Below are 6621 nucleotides of genomic sequence, written 5' to 3' on the forward strand. Positions count from 1 at the left end.
AGTTGATGACACCACCAAATGGAGTCATATAGTAGAAAAAGTTGAGAAGACCCAGGACAAAGCCCTCTGGGATACCCTATGATTAGGGGTTATGAACTGAAAGAGAATCCAGCAAAAAAAGTCTGAGAAGGTCTGGTCAGTCTGGAAGGAAGTGAGTAGTGTACCCAAAAACTTGAGAGATGAGGGTGATCAACAGGGCCAAGAGCTAATGGTTGTTACCAAGAAGAATGGTGACTCAGAAAAGATTATTGGATATGAAATGTAAGAAATCAATGATAACTTTGGAGAGAACAGTTTCTATGTAATTATGAGAGCAGAAGCTGAATTGTAAATGGGATAATAAGAAAACGAGAGGAAAGAATGTATAGATACTTATTGTAGAAAGCCTTCTCAAGGAAAACTCTAAAACACAAAAAATATATAGTATGAGAGTGAGGATAGAAGGATCAAGTGAGTTTTTTTGTTGTTTTTTTGAGGATAAAGGAGATATAGAGATGTTCATAGATAGTAGGCAAGGAGCCAGTAGATAGGGAGAGATGGACGATAAGCAAAAGAGGGAGGGTGATGGAGAGAAAAAAATCTATTTGAAGAAATAGGACAGAAAATAACTGGTTCTCGTTAGAGTGGTAAGGGAAGGGAAACTTCTTTGTGTGAGATGGGATAAAGGAAGAAAGAGTGATAGAAAGGAACACATATAAATATATGTGTATATATATATATGTTTTTCTGAAATATCAACATATATACATATATATATATATACAGAGAGACAAACATGCATATACAGCCATAATCATATACATATAGATATATACACATAGATTTAAGGTATAGATATCTAGATATTAGATAAATAGAAACACATACATCTATAGGGTATATGTATATATTATATCTCGATATATTTTATATATGCACATATGCACACAATAAAAAACAATACTATCTTAATAACCACAGGTAAAAATAATACAAGATAGATGTATGAGGAAAGTGGTAAGAAAGTACTATGTGAAATATGACAGTAGACAAGTCTTTACTGACTTCTTGAAAGGTGGCAGAAAGAAAACTTCTTGAGAAGTGGCCATAAAGCTGGGCTTCAAAGGATGCACAGCGATACAATAGGCAGAAGAAGGATTGAATCATATAGGCAATTACATGCTCAAAGAAACAGAGTCAGGATTTCTAAACTCAAGCTGGGGAAAAGATTAGCATGAATATGAAGAAGAGGATGAGGAAAGATTGGAAAGTTAAGAAATTGCTTGATTGAAGGTTTTGAATACCAGCTATGACAATTTGACCAGTTTATTGGGAACAGGGAAACAATTTAAGAGGATATAAAGAGTTATAAGGAATAAGGAATATATGGATACATAAGGATATAAGGATAAGGAAGATATGAAGGATGGAAGGAGGAATGAGAGGATAGAGGTGGATACATGTGTTCAGAACCTACTACAATAAAATGGGTGCAACAATTATGGTGAGACAGAAGGAATAGAGAAAAATGGAAAGAAGGGAAATATAAAGATAATATTTGTGAAACACAGTGCCTGGTTTTCTTTCTCCTCCCTTCTCTCTACTTCTGTCACCCTGCCCTCCCTGCTGCAGAGAATGCAGAAGAAGGAAACCCCTCAAAGTGTCTTCCAACCCCACTTCCAGCACTGAATCACCCATACCATCCACGTTTTCCAGGAGTCAGAGCAATAGACCTCCTAGGCCATGTTGCCACCCATTTCACTGACCACCACCTTCAAGCAGGGCCAGCTAGGTGGATAGAGCACTGGCCCTGAAGGAGGATGGGAGTTCTAATTTGGCATCAGACTCTTGACACTAACTAGCTGTGTGACCTTGGGAAAGTCACTTCATGCTAACTACCTTGCATCCAGGGCCATCTCCAGTTGTCCTGATTTATTTTTGACTATTGGACCCCAATGGCTTCAGAGGAGAAAGTGAGCCTGGCAACTTATCACAGCCCTCCCCTCATTCAAATCCAATTCATGTGTTTGTCAAGGCATCACATCCCTGATGTCATGGTCTTCTTCTAGAACAAAGAACAAACATTATCATAACTTTCATGCATGAGGTTCCCAGTTATCAGGTGGGTTTTGAAAACAGTCACTCTGGAGATTCCACCCAAAATTACTTAGAGAAGGTGGTGGCAGCTCTGGATGGTACTTGCTTCAGATTTAGCAGCCACATTGAACATCACACATCTCTTTAAGTCTGGAGACCATATTATTTGTATGGATGATGTGTGGAGATACTTCTGGTGTGTGAAAATTTCTTTTGTTGATTGTTCCAAACTCAAGATACTGGAGTCTACAATCACACCAGAAACCAAGCTTGTTTGGGTTAAAATTCCCACCAAATGCAGCTTGAAAATCACTGACATTAAAGGCTGTGCCCAAATGGTTCAAAAGCATGATCATTGCTTCGGTTGTAGACAACACCTTCATGTTGGCCTAACTCCAGTGTCCTTTGGATCTAAGAACAGTCATTTGTATGCATTAATCCACAAAGTATATGAATGGTCATGATGTTGTCAAGGATTTGTCTCAATAAATTCTGAAAACCTGAATTAAAAGTTCAGCTTCTTGCAAAATTCCATCTCCTTTTGAGTGCTACCCATGCCTGCATAGGCTGAACAAATCCAAATGAAGCAGCATTTTGAAAATGGACCGGTGGTGGTCAAATTCCCGGAGGCAGATCCTCTGGTGGACAATGACTTTTATCCCAGGCTGTCATCTCATCCTCAATATGAACTGATTCAGTACCAGTGCACAGGTAGCCCAGGAATGATCTTTTTTTTTATATCAAGGATGAACTTGCACCTGCAGAAGTCTTCCTTAAGAAGAACAAGAGAGGGGCGGCTAGGTGGCACAGTGGATAAAGCACCGGCCCTGGAGTCAGGAGTACCTGGATTCAAATCTGGTCTCAAACACTTAATAATTACCTAGCTGTGTGGCCTTGGACAAGCCACTTAACCCCATTTGCCTTGAAAAAAACCTAAAAAAAACCCTAAGAAAATAAAATAAAGAAGAACAAGAGGGGTGGGGGGCAGGAAGTAAGATTGGGGGGAAAATTGTAAAACTTAAAATAAATAAAATCTTTAATTAAAAAAAAAAGAACCTAAAGATTTTCATAATGGCTAAGAGCCTAGGAGGATATGACAGTCTTTCCAAATTTCAGGTCATCATGATTCTTGCCTCAATACCTATTGAAGACAGGCAGGTATTTGCTGATGATAAGTGATTCTCTCATTTTACTTTGTTGACTTGGAGGTCATAGATGTTCCCTTGAAGGACAATGATCAGCTTTGAAGGCTGCTCACCTTTAATTTACATGCATCATCCAGGACATGCTATGAGAACCACAATTCCTGAAATGATCAAGTATTCAAAAGATCAATATTTGCAGAGACTGCTAAGGAACCCCCAGGGTTTTCATTTTAATATCATCAGTATGGTCTTCCATATTAGACACCACATTACCTTTTATACTTTAAAATTTCAGATATTATGATTCAAGGGGCTATTCTCTCGTCTCTCTCTGGTTGTTAAATTGAAAATCAACTTCTGATGATGCTTTTCACTTTATTATTTATATTTTTGCTTCTTCTCAAAGGAGCTTAAATTGTCTGCTGTCATTTTGCATCTTCCTTCCATGCCATTAAATGTCTTTATATTAAAAAAAATGAACAAAAACAGTGCTTGCATATGTAAATGGTCATACCCCTTCTCTTTCCCCTAGAGTTTGAAAAGATAACTTGGTTATTAGAGATGAGGTAGGTACAAAATCAAAGATAATACTGAAGTTTTGAATGTGGGAAATATGTTGAATAATAGTGCCATAAAAAACCAATAAATTCAGAAGGCTATGGAGAGATCAAAGAGGATTTTAAAAACACCCTACAGCACAACAACAACAAAACCAACCTAAAAACACAAAAGTTTATGGAATTGTTAGTCAGGAAGCCATCAGGGATAAAGATTAAAATATGACGTAAGACAGATGTCATGAAACTATTGTTTGCATAAAATTAATAATTAATCTATTCTCTTTTCAGTTAATCAGTTTTAGTGTTGTATTGTGTGAGAATAATGTATGTACAGAATATAATCAAATCATTATAAATTCCTTTCATACATGTTATTCTGATAATAAATACAATAAGTGATCAATCAACCTTTCAAAAGCTCAAGAGACATGGAACTTGCTACCTCTGAATCAATCGATTACACTTTCCCCTGGGATATTTCTAAGTGTAACTTAGAAATCCAGGGAGATTTGCATAATTCTACTCAATTGTTTCTGATTCACTGAGATAGAAGCAAGATAATTAAATAGAAATTGAAGTGATATTGCTAGCTTATAAACTAGGGTGTGTTTCCTTTGGTTGGGAAGGCTAGAGAACCACTTCCAGGTGTTGAAAAATAAAAGATAGAACAATTTCTAATCAATAATCAATTGATCTAAAACAGGAGTTTCTTTCTTTTTTGGAAAGGGAAAGAAAATAGGTCCTAGGCCTTGGGCATACTTTTGTCTAGAAGTTGAGTATAGAAGTAAATTTTGCTGTTAATTTGTTTCAGTGACTTCTTCCTTTGTGTAACTGCATTTGTCGTTTTCTTGGCAAAAATACTGGAGTGGCTTGATAGACTTCTTCCACTCATTTTACAGAAGCAGAACTTAGGCAAACAAGTTTAAGTCACTTTGTCCAGGGTCGCACAGATAAGTAAATGTCTGAGGCTGGATTAGAACTCAGGAGGATGAATTTCCTAGTTTTCTATAGGCTGAGATTAGTGAATGGGGTTCACTTTGCCAGTGTCATCTATGGGAATTGCATACATCTATTGGAGGAAACAACAACCACAACAACAACAATAATAATAATAAATATTCATATTGTACTTACTATGGGCAAGGAACTGTATTTACAAATAGTTCCTTATTTGATTCTAGCAGAAGGTGGGGACTATTATTCCAATTTTATAGATAAGGAAACTGAGGTAAGCAAGGGCTATGTGATTTGCCTAAGATGTTATTGTGTAGGAATAGATCTCAACTGAGATCTTCCTTAGCTACAGATCTATTCAATCTTATATCTAGTTATGAGTAGGAGGGCCCTGCCAATTTATGACAGGATCTGAACCTTAATATTACTGACTAGAGAAAGAGTTCTAAGAATTTTCTTTAATTTCTGCTTTGTCACCTTTAATCTTTGAGACAATAGCTTTAGTAACAATAGAATATAAAATAAATTAAAAAAAAAACTATTTCTAGGCATGGCCAGACACTTGGCTCCTGAGGTGGCCAGGCAGGAGGGTCAGAGTATGTGTGGAATTGACCAGGCTTTCAAGGCCCACCCGGAGGGACTGGAACCGGACCAGGGCCCGATGGGTAGGGAATGGCCCCGTGCCAATTTGACCAATATGTGGGGAGGAGGTGTCTACTGTGAACCTGAGCCCAGCCCAGCATGGGAGCGATGGTTCCACCTGCGCAGGAGATTGCTGCAGCCCACGGCGACTCAGGAGCGGGGATTGAGAGCCCTTCTGAGGGCAGCTCCCCAGAGCCCCGTGCCCCTGCTCGAGTCTCCAAGATTGAGCTGGCGGAGAGTGGAGACGAGCAGCCACAGGAGACCCTTCCCCAGGGGAACTGGAGCAGTTTACCAAGGAGTTAAAGCAGAAGAGGATCCTCTGGGTTATACCCAGGTTGATGTGGGCATCCCCTTGGAGACACTCTTTGGGAAGGTTTTTAGCCAGACCACCCTCTGTCACTTTTAGGCCCTACAACTTAGCTTCAAGAACATGTGTCAGCCCTGACCTCTGCTACAGAAGTGGCTAGAAACAGCTGAGGACAAGGACTACCTTCAGGAGATGTGCAAGGCTGAGACAGTCCTTCAAAAAGTCAGAAAGAGGAGATGCACAAGCACTGAGAATGGAGTTCGGGGAAGCTTGGAGAACATGTTTCTGCAGTGCCCCAAACCCACACTTCAGCAGATTAGCAATATTGCTGAGCAGCTAGGCCTTGTCAAAGATGTTGTCTGGGTTTGGTTTTGTAACTGGCGCCAGAAGGGCAAGTGAAGCAGTGGCAACTCACCCCAAGTGCATTTTGAGGAACTGTCTCCTTCCCTGGGGGACCTATGCCTTTTCCCCTACCTCCAGGCCCTCCTTTCAGTCATCCCAGCTATGGGGCCCCTCACTTCACTACTTTTATTCCCCAGCTCCTTTCACAGAGGAGCATGCATTTTCCCCTTTCCCTGTTATCCCTCTGGGCTCTACAGTGCATTCAAGCTGAAGGGCTAGTCCATCCTTGGACGGAGAAGGTGAGAGAATAGAGATGAGGAACCCAACAAAATATTATGAGGTCAGGGTGTTGGTCAATTGAGTTCTCTATATCCTGGGAGTATTTAGGAACAGGGAAGAATGAGATTAATATTTCAGAGATTCATAAACAGATTTTTGGAGGGGAATGGGTGGGAGGGAAGTTGGAAAATGTGTTTATTAGTTCCACATCTCTTTTATCTCCCAACTCTTAAATAAAACAATCTTAAGCAAGTCATATTGAATCAAAGCCCTTCAAATATTTAAAGAACTCTATTGGGTCCTCCCCTCTGACTCC

The 6621-nt window shown here is 39.5% G+C and overlaps 2 pseudogenes; both read left to right on the top strand.

Moving 5' to 3' along the window:
* The first annotated feature begins 2077 nt into the window (after positions 1-2077).
* On the top strand, positions 2078-3255 carry LOC141489454 (cystathionine gamma-lyase pseudogene; annotated as a pseudogene).
* A 2552-nt stretch (positions 3256-5807) lies between these two features.
* Positions 5808-6297, top strand: LOC141490021 (POU domain, class 5, transcription factor 1 pseudogene; annotated as a pseudogene).
* The last annotated feature ends 324 nt before the right edge of the window (positions 6298-6621 follow it).

This window comes from Macrotis lagotis, chromosome 5 (genome assembly GCF_037893015.1).
Source record: "Macrotis lagotis isolate mMagLag1 chromosome 5, bilby.v1.9.chrom.fasta, whole genome shotgun sequence".
NCBI classification, from domain to species: domain Eukaryota; kingdom Metazoa; phylum Chordata; class Mammalia; order Peramelemorphia; family Peramelidae; genus Macrotis; species Macrotis lagotis.